An 18,339-nucleotide genomic window follows, 5' to 3' on the forward strand; every position below is an offset into this window, starting at 1 on the left:
TCTCTCTCTCTCTCTCTCTCTCTCTCTCTCTCTCTCTTCCTTCTCTCTCTCTCCCCCTGTCTCTCTCTCTGTCTCTCTCTCTCTCTCTCTCTCTCTCTCTCTCTCTCTCTCTCTCTGTCTCTCTCTCTCTTCCTTCTCTCTCTCTCCCCCTGTCTCTCTCTCTCTCTCTCTCTCTCTCCCCCTGTCTCTCTCTTTCTCTCCCCCTGTCTCTCTCTATCTCCCCTGTCTCTCTCTCTCTCTCCCCCTGTCTCTCTCTATCTCCCCTGTCTCTCTCTCTCTCCCCCCCTGTCTCTCTCTCTCTCCCCCCTGTCTCTGTCTCTCTCTCTTTCTCTCCCCCTGTCTCTCTCTCTCTCTCTCCCCCCCTGTCTCTCTCTTTCTCTCCCCCTGTCTCTCTCTCTCACTCCCCGTCTCTCTCCCTCTCTCTCTCTCCCTGTCTCTCTCTCTCTCTCCCCCTCTCTCTCTCTCTCTCTCCCCCTGTCTCTCTCTTCCTCCCCATATATCTCTCCCTCTCTCTCTCTCATCCTCCCCCCTTCTCTCTCCCTCTCTCTCTCTTCCTCCCCATATCTCTCCCTCTCTCTCTCTCATCCTCCCCCCCTCTCTCCCTCTCTCTCTCTTCCTCCCCATATCTCTCCCTCTCTCTCTCTTCCTCCCCATATCTCTCCCTCTCTCTCTCTTCCTCCCCATATCTCTCCCTCTCTCTCTCTCATCCTCCCCCCCTCTCTCCCTCTCTCTCTCTTCCTCCCCATATCTCTCCCTCTCTCTCTCTTCCTCCCCATATCTCTCCCTCTCTCTCTCTTCCTCCCCATATCTCTCCCTCTCTCTCTCATCCTCCCCATATCTCTCCCTCTGTCTCTCTCTCATCCCCCCCCTCTCTCTCCCTCTCTCTCTCTTCCTCCCCATATCTCTCCCTCTGTCTCTCTCTCATCCTCCCCCCCTCTCTCTCTTTTCCTCCCCCTGTCTCTCTCTCTCTCTCTCATCCTCCCCACCCCTCCCTCTCCCCCCTCTCCTCTCATCGCCCTCCTCCTTCCCTCCCCTCCCCTCCCTCCACCTCCCACAGCAGCAGGAAACACCTGTTCTATCAGCTCTTCACCACAGAAACTCAGTGACACACTGAAGCCTCTAACAGCGGTTTGCACTATGACAGTTCCTGTCTAAATAATGCTTAGTTACAACCCAGTGTTAGTGAGAAATGTACATATAGTATTATATACCTTAACAACAGTATTATATACCTTAACAACATTATTATATACCTTAACAACAGCAACAGTATTATATACCTTAACAACAGTATTATATACCTTAACAACAGTATTATATACCTTAACAACAGGATTATATATTGTACAGTATTAAATATTATACAATCATTATATAGTATAATGTACTAAATATATTATCGGCAGTATTATATATCATACAGTATTACATTTTATACAGTATTATATACCTTCCCAACAGTAGTATATATTATACAGTAGTATATACCTTACCAACAGTAGTATATATTATACAGTAGTATATACCTTACCAACAGTAGTATATATTATACAGTAGTATATATTATACAGTAGTATATATTATACAGTATTATATACCTTACCAACAGTAGTATATATTATACAGTAGTATATACCTTACCAACAGTAGTATATATTATACAGTAGTATATATTATACAGTAGTATATATTATACAGTAGTATATATTATACAGTAGTATATATTATACAGTAGTATATACCTTACCAACAGTAGTATATACCTTACCAACAGTAGTATATATTATACAGTAGTATATACCTTACCAACAGTAGTATATATTATACAGTAGTATATATTATACAGTAGTATATATTATACAGTATTATATACCTTACCAACAGTAGTATATATTATACAGTAGTATATATTATACAGTAGTATATATTATACAGTAGTATATATTATACAGTATTATATACCTTACCAACAGTAGTATATATTATACAGTAGTATATATTATACAGTAGTATATATTATACAGTATTATATACCTTACCAACAGTAGTATATATTATACAGTAGTATATATTATACAGTAGTATATATTATACAGTATTATATACCTTACCAACAGTAGTATATATTATACAGTAGTATATATTATACAGTAGTATATACCTTACCAACAGTAGTATATATTATACAGTAGTATATATTATACAGTAGTATATATTATACAGTAGTATATATTATACAGTAGTATATACCTTACCAACAGTAGTATATATTATACAGTAGTATATATTATACAGTAGTATATATTATACAGTAGTATATATTATACAGTAGTATATACCTTACCAACAGTAGTATATATTATACAGTAGTATATATTATACAGTAGTATATATTATACAGTAGTATATATTATACAGTAGTATATACCTTACCAACAGTAGTATATATTATACAGTAGTATATATTATACAGTAGTATATATTATACAGTAGTATATATTATACAGTAGTATATATTATACAGTAGTATATACCTTACCAACAGTAGTATATATTATACAGTAGTATATATTATACAGTAGTATATATTATACAGTAGTATATATTATACAGTAGTATATACCTTACCAACAGTAGTATATATTATACAGTAGTATATACCTTACCAACAGTAGTATATATTATACAGTAGTATATACCTTACCAACAGTAGTATATATTATACAGTAGTATATATTATACAGTAGTATATATTATACAGCAGTATATATTATACAGTAGTATATACCTTACCAACAGTATTATATACCTTACCAACAGTAGTATATATTATACAGTAGTATATACCTTACCAACAGTAGTATATATTATACAGTATTATATACCTTACCAACAGTAGTATATATTATACAGTAGTATATACCTTACCAACAGTAGTATATATTATACAGTATTATATACCTTACCAACAGTAGTATATATTATACAGTAGTATATACCTTACCAACAGTAGTATATATTATACAGTAGTATATATTATACAGTAGTATATATTATACAGTAGTATATATTATACAGTAGTATATATTATACAGTAGTATATACCTTCCCAACAGTAGTATATATTATACAGTAGTATATATTATACAGTAGTATATATTATACAGTAGTATATATTATACAGTAGTATATATTATACAGTAGTATATATTATACAGCAGTATATATTATACAGTAGTATATACCTTACCAACAGTAGTATATATTATACAGTAGTATATACCTTACCAACAGTAGTATATATTATACAGTATTATATACCTTACCAACAGTAGTATATATTATACAGTAGTATATACCTTCCCAACAGTAGTATATATTATACAGTAGTATATACCTTACCAACAGTAGTATATATTATACAGTAGTATATATTATACAGTAGTATATATTATACAGTAGTATATACCTTACCAACAGTAGTATATATTATACAGTATTATATATTATACAGTAGTATATATTATACAGTAGTATATATTATACAGTAGTATATATTATACAGCAGTATATATTATACAGTATTATATACCTTACCAACAGTAGTATATATTATACAGTAGTATATATTATACAGTATTATATATTATACAGTAGTATATATTATACAGTAGTATATATTATACAGTAGTATATATTATACAGTAGTATATATTATACAGTAGTATATATTATACATTAGTATATACCTTCCCAACAGTAGTATATATTATACAGTAGTATATACCTTACCAACAGTAGTATATATTATACAGTAGTATATATTATACAGTAGTATATATTATACAGCATTATATATTATACAGTAGTATATATTATACAGTAGTATATATTATACAGTAGTATATATTATACAGTAGTATATACCTTACCAACAGCAGTATATATTATACAGTAGTATATATTATACAGTAGTATATATTATACAGTAGTATATATTATACAGTATTATATACCTTACCAACAGTAGTATATATTATACAGTAGTATATATTATACAGTAGTATATATTATACAGTAGTATATACCTTACCAACAGTAGTATATATTATACAGTATTATATACCTTACCAACAGTAGTATATATTATACAGTAGTATATATTATACAGTAGTATATATTATACAGTAGTATATATTATACAGTATTATATACCTTACCAACAGTAGTATATATCATACAGTATTATATATTATACAGTAGTATATATTATACAGTAGTATATATTATACAGTAGTATATACCTTACCAACAGTAGTATATATTATACAGTATTATATACCTTACCAACAGTAGTATATATTATACAGTAGTATATATTATACAGTAGTATATATTATACAGTAGTATATATTATACAGTAGTATATATTATACAGTAGTATATACCTTACCAACAGTATTATATATTATACAGTAGTATATACCTTCCCAACAGCAGTATATATTATACAGTAGTATATATTATACAGTAGTATATATTATACAGTAGTATATATTATACAGTAGTATATACCTTACCAACAGTAGTATATATTATACAGTAGTATATATTATACAGTAGTATATATTATACAGTAGTATATACCTTACCAACAGTAGTATATATTATACAGTAGTATATATTATACAGTAGTATATATTATACAGTAGTATATATTATACAGTAGTATATACCTTACCAACAGTAGTATATATTATACAGTAGTATATATTATACAGTAGTATATATTATACAGTAGTATATACCTAACCAACAGTAGTATATATTATACAGTAGTATATATTATACAGTAGTATATATTATACAGTAGTATATATTATACAGTAGTATATATTATACAGTAGTATATACCTTACCAACAGTAGTATATATTATACAGTAGTATATATTATACAGTAGTATATATTATACAGTAGTATATACCTTACCAACAGTAGTATATATTATACAGTAGTATATATTATACAGTAGTATATATTATACAGTAGTATATATTATACAGTAGTATATACCTTACCAACAGTAGTATATATTATACAGTAGTATATATTATACAGTAGTATATATTATACAGTAGTATATACCTTCCCAACAGTAGTATATATTATACAGTAGTATATATTATACAGTAGTATATATTATACAGTAGTATATACCTTCCCAACAGCAGTATATATTATACAGTAGTATATATTATACAGTATTATATACCTTACCAACAGTAGTATATATTATACAGTAGTATATACCTTACCAACAGTAGTATATACCTTACCAACAGTAGTATATATTATACAGTAGTATATACCTTACCAACAGCAGTATATATTATACAGTAGTATATATTATACAGTAGTATATATTATACAGTATTATATACCTTACCAACAGTAGTATATATTATACAGTAGTATATACCTTACCAACAGTAGTATATATTATACAGTAGTATATACCTTACCAACAGTAGTATATATTATACAGTAGTATATACCTTACCAACAGTAGTATATATTATACAGTAGTATATACCTTACCAACAGTAGTATATATTATACAGTAGTATATACCTTACCAACAGTAGTATATATTATACAGTAGTATATACCTTACCAACAGTAGTATATATTATACAGTAGTATATACCTTACCAACAGTAGTATATATTATACAGTATTATATACCTTACCAACAGTAGTATATATTATACAGTAGTATATACCTTACCAACAGTAGTATATATTATACAGTATTATATACCTTACCAACAGTAGTATATATTATACAGTAGTATATACCTTACCAACAGTAGTATATATTATACAGTAGTATATACCTTACCAACAGTAGTATATATTATACAGTAGTATATACCTTACCAACAGTAGTATATATTATACAGTATTATATACCTTACCAACAGTAGTATATATTATACAGTAGTATATACCTTCCCAACAGTAGTATATATTATACAGTATTATATACCTTACCAACAGTAGTATATATTATACAGTATTATATAACTTCCCAACAGTAGTATATATTATACAGTAGTATATACCTTACCAACAGTAGTATATATTATACAGTAGTATATATTATACAGTAGTATATATTATACAGTATTATATACCTTACCAACAGTAGTATATATTATACAGTAGTATATACCTTCCCAACAGTAGTATATATTATACAGTAGTATATATTATACAGTAGTATATATTATACAGTATTATATACCTTACCAACAGTAGTATATATTATACAGTAGTATATACCTTCCCAACAGTAGTATATATTATACAGTAGTATATACCTTACCAACAGTAGTATATATTATACAGTAGTATATATTATACAGTAGTATATATTATACAGTATTATATACCTTACCAACAGTAGTATATATTATACAGTAGTATATATTATACAGTAGTATATATTATACAGTAGTATATATTATACAGTAGTATATACCTTACCAACAGTAGTATATATTATACAGTAGTATATATTATACAGTAGTATATATTATACAGTAGTATATATTATACAGTAGTATATACCTTACCAACAGTAGTATATATTATACAGTAGTATATATTATACAGTAGTATATATTATACAGTAGTATATACCTTCCCAACAGTAGTATATATTATACAGTAGTATATATTATACAGTAGTATATATTATACAGTAGTATATATTATACAGTAGTATATATTATACAGTAGTATATACCTTCCCAACAGCAGTATATATTATACAGTAGTATATATTATACAGTATTATATACCTTACCAACAGTAGTATATATTATACAGTAGTATATACCTTACCAACAGTAGTATATACCTTACCAACAGTAGTATATATTATACAGTAGTATATACCTTACCAACAGCAGTATATGTTATACAGTAGTATATATTATACAGTAGTATATATTATACAGTATTATATACCTTACCAACAGTAGTATATATTATACAGTAGTATATACCTTACCAACAGTAGTATATATTATACAGTAGTATATACCTTACCAACAGTAGTATATATTATACAGTAGTATATACCTTACCAACAGTAGTATATATTATACAGTAGTATATACCTTACCAACAGTAGTATATATTATACAGTAGTATATACCTTACCAACAGTAGTATATATTATACAGTAGTATATACCTTACCAACAGTAGTATATATTATACAGTAGTATATACCTTACCAACAGTAGTATATATTATACAGTATTATATACCTTACCAACAGTAGTATATATTATACAGTAGTATATACCTTACCAACAGTAGTATATATTATACAGTATTATATACCTTACCAACAGTAGTATATATTATACAGTAGTATATACCTTACCAACAGTAGTATATATTATACAGTAGTATATACCTTACCAACAGTAGTATATATTATACAGTAGTATATACCTTACCAACAGTAGTATATATTATACAGTATTATATACCTTACCAACAGTAGTATATATTATACAGTAGTATATACCTTCCCAACAGTAGTATATATTATACAGTATTATATACCTTACCAACAGTAGTATATATTATACAGTATTATATAACTTCCCAACAGTAGTATATATTATACAGTAGTATATACCTTACCAACAGTAGTATATATTATACAGTAGTATATATTATACAGTAGTATATATTATACAGTATTATATACCTTACCAACAGTAGTATATATTATACAGTAGTATATACCTTCCCAACAGTAGTATATATTATACAGTAGTATATATTATACAGTAGTATATATTATACAGTATTATATACCTTACCAACAGTAGTATATATTATACAGTAGTATATACCTTCCCAACAGTAGTATATATTATACAGTAGTATATACCTTACCAACAGTAGTATATATTATACAGTAGTATATATTATACAGTAGTATATATTATACAGTATTATATACCTTACCAACAGTAGTATATATTATACAGTAGTATATATTATACAGTAGTATATATTATACAGTAGTATATATTATACAGTAGTATATATTATACAGTATTATATACCTTACCAACAGTAGTATATATTATACAGTAGTATATACCTTACCAACAGTAGTATATATTATACAGTAGTATATACCTTACCAACAGTAGTATATATTATACAGTATTATATACCTTACCAACAGTAGTATATATTATACAGTAGTATATACCTTCCCAACAGTAGTATATATTATACAGTAGTATATACCTTACCAACAGTAGTATATATTATACAGTAGTATATATTATACAGTAGTATATATTATACAGTAGTATATATTATACAGTAGTATATACCTTACCAACAGTAGTATATATTATACAGTAGTATATATTATACAGTAGTATATATTATACAGTAGTATATACCTTACCAACAGCAGTATATATTATACAGTAGTATATATTATACAGTAGTATATATTATACAGTAGTATATATTATACAGTAGTATATATTATACAGTATTATATACCTTACAAACAGTAGTATATATTATACAGTAGTATATACCTTCCCAACAGTAGTATATATTATACAGTAGTATATACCTTACCAACAGTAGTATATATTATACAGTAGTATATATTATACAGTAGTATATACCTTACCAACAGTAGTATATATTATACAGTAGTATATATTATACAGTAGTATATATTATACAGTAGTATATACCTTACCAACAGTAGTATATATTATACAGTAGTATATATTATACAGTAGTATATATTATACAGTAGTATATATTATACAGTAGTATATACCTTACCAACAGCAGTATATATTATACAGTAGTATATATTATACAGTATTATATACCTTACCAACAGTAGTATATATTATACAGTATTATATACCTTACCAACAGTAGTATATATTATACAGTATTATATACCTTACCAACAGTAGTATATATTATACAGTAGTATATATTATACAGTAGTATATATTATACAGTAGTATATATTATACAGTATTATATACCTTACCAACAGTAGTATATATTATACAGTAGTATATACCTTACCAACAGTAGTATATATTATACAGTAGTATATACCTTACCAACAGTAGTATATATTATACAGTAGTATATACCTTACCAACAGTAGTATATATTATACAGTAGTATATACCTTACCAACAGTAGTATATATTATACAGTATTATATACCTTACCAACAGTAGTATATATTATACAGTAGTATATACCTTCCCAACAGTAGTATATATTATACAGTAGTATATATTATACAGTAGTATATACCTTACCAACAGTAGTATATATTATACAGTAGTATATACCTTACCAACAGTAGTATATATTATACAGTAGTATATACCTTACCAACAGTAGTATATATTATACAGTAGTATATACCTTACCAACAGTAGTATATATTATACAGTATTATATACCTTACCAACAGTAGTATATATTATACAGTAGTATATACCTTACCAACAGTAGTATATATTATACAGTAGTATATATTATACAGTAGTATATACCTTACCAACAGCAGTATATATTATACAGTAGTATATACCTTACCAACAGTAGTATATACCTTACAACAGTAGTATATATTATACAGTAGTATATACCTTACCAACAGTAGTATATATTATACAGTAGTATATATTATACAGTAGTATATATTATACAGTATTATATACCTTACCAACAGTAGTATATATTATACAGTAGTATATACCTTACCAACAGTAGTATATATTATACAGTAGTATATACCTTACCAACAGTAGTATATATTATACAGTAGTATATACCTTACCAACAGTAGTATATATTATACAGTAGTATATACCTTACCAACAGTAGTATATATTATACAGTAGTATATATTATACAGTAGTATATATTATACAGTAGTATATACCTTCCCAACAGCAGTATATATTATACAGTAGTATATATTATACAGTAGTATATATTATACAGTAGTATATATTATACAGCAGTATATATTATACAGTAGTATATATTATACAGTAGTATATATTATACAGTAGTATATATTATACAGTAGTATATACCTTACCAACAGTAGTATATATTATACAGTAGTATATACCTTCCCAACAGTAGTATATATTATACAGTAGTATATACCTTACCAACAGTAGTATATATTATACAGTAGTATATATTATACAGTAGTATATATTATACAGTAGTATATATTATACAGTAGTATATATTATACAGTAGTATATACCTTACCAACAGTAGTATATATTATACAGTAGTATATATTATACAGTAGTATATACCTTACCAACAGTAGTATATACCTTACCAACAGCAGTATATATTATACAGTAGTATATATTATACAGTAGTATATATTATACAGTAGTATATATTATACAGTATTATATACCTTACCAACAGTAGTATATATTATACAGTAGTATATATTATACAGTAGTATATATTATACAGTAGTATATATTATACAGTAGTATATATTATACAGTATTATATACCTTACCAACAGTAGTATATATTATACAGTAGTATATACCTTACCAACAGTAGTATATATTATACAGTAGTATATACCTTACCAACAGTAGTATATATTATACAGTAGTATATACCTTACCAACAGTAGTATATATTATACAGTAGTATATACCTTACCAACAGTAGTATATATTATACAGTATTATATACCTTACCAACAGTAGTATATATTATACAGTAGTATATACCTTCCCAACAGTAGTATATATTATACAGTATTATATACCTTACCAACAGTAGTATATATTATACAGTATTATATAACTTCCCAACAGTAGTATATATTATACAGTAGTATATACCTTACCAACAGTAGTATATATTATACAGTAGTATATATTATACAGTAGTATATATTATACAGTATTATATACCTTACCAACAGTAGTATATATTATACAGTAGTATATACCTTCCCAACAGTAGTATATATTATACAGTAGTATATATTATACAGTAGTATATATTATACAGTATTATATACCTTACCAACAGTAGTATATATTATACAGTAGTATATACCTTCCCAACAGTAGTATATATTATACAGTAGTATATACCTTACCAACAGTAGTATATATTATACAGTAGTATATATTATACAGTAGTATATATTATACAGTATTATATACCTTACCAACAGTAGTATATATTATACAGTAGTATATATTATACAGTAGTATATATTATACAGTAGTATATATTATACAGTAGTATATATTATACAGTATTATATACCTTACCAACAGTAGTATATATTATACAGTAGTATATACCTTCCCAACAGTAGTATATATTATACAGTAGTATATATTATACAGTATTATATACCTTACCAACAGTAGTATATATTATACAGTAGTATATACCTTCCCAACAGTAGTATATATTATACAGTAGTATATATTATACAGTATTATATACCTTCCCAACAGTAGTATATATTATACAGTATTATATACCTTACCAACAGCAGTATATATTATACAGTAGTATATATTATACAGTAGTATATATTATACAGTAGTATATACCTTACCAACAGTAGTATATATTATACAGTAGTATATATTATACAGTAGTATATACCTTACCAACAGTAGTATATATTATACAGTAGTATATACCTTACCAACAGTAGTATATATTATACAGTAGTATATATTATACAGTAGTATATATTATACAGTAGTATATATTATACAGTAGTATATACCTTACCAACAGTAGTATATACCTTACCAACAGTAGTATATATTATACAGTAGTATATATTATACAGTAGTATATATTATACAGTATTATATATTATACATTAGTATATACCTTACCAACAGTAGTATATATTATACAGTAGTATATACCTTACCAACAGTAGTATATATTATACAGTAGTATATATTATACAGTAGTATATATTATACAGTAGTATATATTATACAGTAGTATATACCTTACCAACAGTAGTATATATTATACAGTAGTATATATTATACAGTAGTATATATTATACAGTAGTATATATTATACAGTAGTATATACCTTACCAACAGTAGTATATATTATACAGTAGTATATATTATACAGCAGTATATACCTTACCAACAGTAGTATATATTATGCAGTAGTATATACCTTACCAACAGTAGTATATATTATACAGTAGTATATACCTTACCAACAGTAGTATATATTATACAGTAGTATATACCTTACCAACAGTAGTATATATTATACAGTAGTATATACCTTACCAACAGTAGTATATATTATACAGTAGTATATATTATACAGTAGTATATATTATACAGTAGTATATACCTTACCAACAGTAGTATATATTATACAGTAGTATATATTATACAGTAGTATATATTATACAGCAGTATATATTATACAGTAGTATATATTATACAGTATTATATACCTTACCAACAGTAGTATATATTATACAGTAGTATATATTATACAGTAGTATATATTATACAGTAGTATATATTATACAGTATTATATACCTTACCAACAGTAGTATATATTATACAGTAGTATATATTATACAGTATTATATACCTTACCAACAGTAGTATATATTATACAGTAGTATATATTATACAGTAGTATATATTATACAGTAGTATATATTATACAGTATTATATACCTTACCAACAGTAGTATATATTATACAGTAGTATATATTATACAGTAGTATATACCTTACCAACAGTAGTATATATTATACAGTAGTATATATTATACAGTAGTATATATTATACAGTAGTATATATTATACAGTAGTATATATTATACAGTAGTATATATTATACAGTAGTATATACCTTACCAACAGTAGTATATATTATACAGCAGTATACAGAGTACAGTAGTATATACCTTACCAACAGTAGTATATATTATACAGTAGTATATATTATACAGTAGTATATATTATACAGTAGTATATATTATACAGCAGTATATATTATACAGTAGTATATATTATACAGTAGTATATATTATACAGTAGTATATATTATACAGCAGTATATATTATACAGTAGTATATATTATACAGTAGTATATATTATACAGTATTATATATTATACAGTAGTATATACCTTACCAACAGTAGTATATATTATACAGTAGTATATACCTTACCAACAGTAGTATATATTATACAGTAGTATATATTATACAGTAGTATATATTATACAGTAGTATATACCTTCCCAACAGTAGTATATATTATACAGTAGTATATACCTTACCAACAGTAGTATATATTATACAGTAGTATATATTATACAGTAGTATATATTATACAGTATTATATACCTTACCAACAGTAGTATATATTATACAGTAGTATATATTATACAGTAGTATATATTATACAGTAGTATATATTATACAGTAGTATATATTATACAGTATTATATACCTTACCAACAGTAGTATATATTATACAGTAGTATATACCTTCCCAACAGTAGTATATATTATACAGTAGTATATATTATACAGTATTATATACCTTACCAACAGTAGTATATATTATACAGTAGTATATACCTTCCCAACAGTAGTATATATTATACAGTAGTATATATTATACAGTATTATATACCTTCCCAACAGTAGTATATATTATACAGTATTATATACCTTACCAACAGCAGTATATATTATACAGTAGTATATATTATACAGTAGTATATATTATACAGTAGTATATACCTTACCAACAGTAGTATATATTATACAGTAGTATATATTATACAGTAGTATATACCTTACCAACAGTAGTATATATTATACAGTAGTATATACCTTACCAACAGTAGTATATATTATACAGTAGTATATATTATACAGTAGTATATATTATACAGTAGTATATATTATACAGTAGTATATACCTTACCAACAGTAGTATATACCTTACCAACAGTAGTATATATTATACAGTAGTATATATTATACAGTAGTATATATTATACAGTATTATATATTATACATTAGTATATACCTTACCAACAGTAGTATATATTATACAGTAGTATATACCTTACCAACAGTAGTATATATTATACAGTAGTATATATTATACAGTAGTATATATTATACAGTAGTATATATTATACAGTAGTATATACCTTACCAACAGTAGTATATATTATACAGTAGTATATATTATACAGTAGTATATATTATACAGTAGTATATACCTTACCAACAGTAGTATATATTATACAGTAGTATATATTATACAGCAGTATATACCTTACCAACAGTAGTATATATTATGCAGTAGTATATACCTTACCAACAGTAGTATATATTATACAGTAGTATATACCTTACCAACAGTAGTATATATTATACAGTAGTATATACCTTACCAACAGTAGTATATATTATACAGTAGTATATACCTTACCAACAGTAGTATATATTATACAGTAGTATATATTATACAGTAGTATATATTATACAGTAGTATATACCTTACCAACAGTAGTATATATTATACAGTAGTATATATTATACAGTAGTATATATTATACAGCAGTATATATTATACAGTAGTATATATTATACAGTATTATATACCTTACCAACAGTAGTATATATTATACAGTAGTATATATTATACAGTAGTATATATTATACAGTAGTATATATTATACAGTATTATATACCTTACCAACAGTAGTATATATTATACAGTAGTATATATTATACAGTATTATATACCTTACCAACAGTAGTATATATTATACAGTAGTATATATTATACAGTAGTATATATTATACAGTAGTATATATTATACAGTATTATATACCTTACCAACAGTAGTATATATTATACAGTAGTATATATTATACAGTAGTATATACCTTACCAACAGTAGTATATATTATACAGTAGTATATATTATACAGTAGTATATATTATACAGTAGTATATATTATACAGTAGTATATATTATACAGTAGTATATACCTTACCAACAGTAGTATATATTATACAGCAGTATATATTATACAGTAGTATATATTATACAGTAGTATATATTATACAGTAGTATATATTATACAGTATTATATACCTTACCAACAGTAGTATATATTATACAGTAGTATATACCTTACCAACAGTAGTATATATTATACAGTAGTATATACCTTACCAACAGTAGTATATATTATACAGTAGTATATACCTTACCAACAGTAGTATATATTATACAGTAGTATATACCTTACCAACAGTAGTATATATTATACAGTAGTATATATTATACAGTAGTATATACCTTACCAACAGTAGTATATATTATACAGTAGTATATATTATACAGTAGTATATATTATACAGTAGTATATACCTTACCAACAGTAGTATATATTATACAGTAGTATATACCTTACCAACAGTAGTATATATTATACAGTATTATATACCTTACCAACAGCAGTATATATTATACAGTAGTATATACCTTACCAACAGTAGTATATATTATACAGTAGTATATACCTTACCAACAGTAGTATATATTATACAGTAGTATATATTATACAGTAGTATATACCTTACCAACAGTAGTATATATTATACAGTAGTATATACCTTACCAACAGTAGTATATATTATACAGTAGTATATATTATACAGTAGTATATATTATACAGTAGTATATATTATACAGCAGTATATATTATACAGTAGTATATATTATACAGTAGTATATATTATACAGTAGTATATATTATACAGCAGTATATATTATACAGTAGTATATATTATACAGTAGTATATATTATACAGTATTATATATTATACAGTAGTATATACCTTACCAACAGTAGTATATATTATACAGTAGTATATACCTTACCAACAGTAGTATATATTATACAGTAGTATATATTATACAGTAGTATATATTATACAGTATTATATACCTTACCAACAGTAGTATATATTATACAGTAGTATATACCTTACCAACAGTAGTATATATTATACAGTAGTATATATTATACAGTAGTATATATTATACAGTAGTATATATTATACAGCAGTATATATTATACAGTAGTATATATTATACAGTATTATATACCTTACCAACAGTAGTATATATTATACAGTAGTATATATTATACAGTAGTATATATTATACAGCAGTATATATTATACAGTAGTATATATTATACAGTAGTATATATTATACAGTAGTATATACCTTACCAACAGTAGTATATATTATACAGTAGTATATATTATACAGTATTATATACCTTACCAACAGTAGTATATATTATACAGTAGTATATATTATACAGTAGTATATACCTTACCAACAGTAGTATATATTATACAGCAGTATATATTATACAGTAGTATATACCTTACCAACAGTAGTATATATTATACAGTAGTATATATTATACAGTAGTATATACCTTACCAACAGCAGTATATATTATACAGTAGTATATATTATACAGTAGTATATATTATACAGTAGTATATATTATACAGCAGTATATATTATACAGTAGTATATATTATACAGTAGTATATATTATACAGTATTATATACCTTACCAACAGTAGTATATATTATACAGTAGTATATACCTTACCAACAGTAGTATATATTATACAGTAGTATATATTATACAGCAGTATATATTATACAGTAGTATATATTATACAGTAGTATATATTATACAGTAGTATATATTATACAGTATTATATACCTTACCAACAGTAGTATATATTATACAGTAGTATATATTATACAGTATTATATACCTTACCAACAGTAGTATATATTATACAGTAGTATATACCTTACCAACAGTAGTATATATTATACAGTAGTATATATTATACAGTAGTATATATTATACAGTAGTATATATTATACAGTAGTATATATTATACAGTAGTATATACCTTACCAACAGTAGTATATATTATACAGTAGTATATATTATACAGTATTATATACCTTACCAACAGTAGTATATATTATACAGTAGTATATACCTTACCAACAGTAGTATATATTATACAGTATTATATATTATACAGTAGTATATATTATACAGTAGTATATATTATACAGCAGTATATATTATACAGTAGTATATATTATACAGTAGTATATATTATACAGTATTATATATTATACAGTAGTATATACCTTACCAACAGTAGTATATATTATACAGTAGTATATACCTTCCCAACAGTAGTATATATTATACAGTAGTATATACCTTACCAACAGTAGTATATATTATACAGTAGTATATATTATACAGTAGTATATATTATACAGTAGTATATATTATACAGTAGTATATATTATACAGTAGTATATACCTTACCAACAGTAGTATATATTATACAGTAGTATATACCTTACCAACAGTAGTATATATTATACAGTAGTATATACCTTACCAACAGCAGTATATATTATACAGTAGTATATATTATACAGTAGTATATACCTTACCAACAGTAGTATATATTATACAGTAGTATATATTATACAGTAGTATATATTATACAGTAGTATATATTATACAGTAGTATATATTATACAGTAGTATATACCTTCCCAACAGTAGTATATATTATACAGTAGTATATATTATACAGTAGTATATACCTTACCAACAGTAGTATATATTATACAGTAGTATATACCTTACCAACAGTAGTATATATTATACAGTAGTATATACCTTACCAACAGTAGTATATATTATACAGTATTATATACCTTACCAACAGTAGTATATATTATACAGTAGTATATACCTTACCAACAGCAGTATATATTATACAGTAGTATATACCTTCCCAACAGTAGTATATATTATACAGTAGTATATATTATACAGTAGTATATATTATACAGTAGTATATATTATACAGTAGTATATATTATACAGTAGTATATACCTTACCAACAGTAGTATATATTATACAGTAGTATATATTATACAGTAGTATATATTATACAGTAGTATATACCTTACCAACAGTAGTATATATTATACAGTAGTATATATTATACAGTAGTATATACCTTACCAACAGTAGTAT

The sequence above is a fragment of the Oncorhynchus clarkii genome, chromosome 19, assembly GCF_045791955.1.
Source record: "Oncorhynchus clarkii lewisi isolate Uvic-CL-2024 chromosome 19, UVic_Ocla_1.0, whole genome shotgun sequence".
In the NCBI taxonomy this organism is placed as follows: domain Eukaryota; kingdom Metazoa; phylum Chordata; class Actinopteri; order Salmoniformes; family Salmonidae; genus Oncorhynchus; species Oncorhynchus clarkii.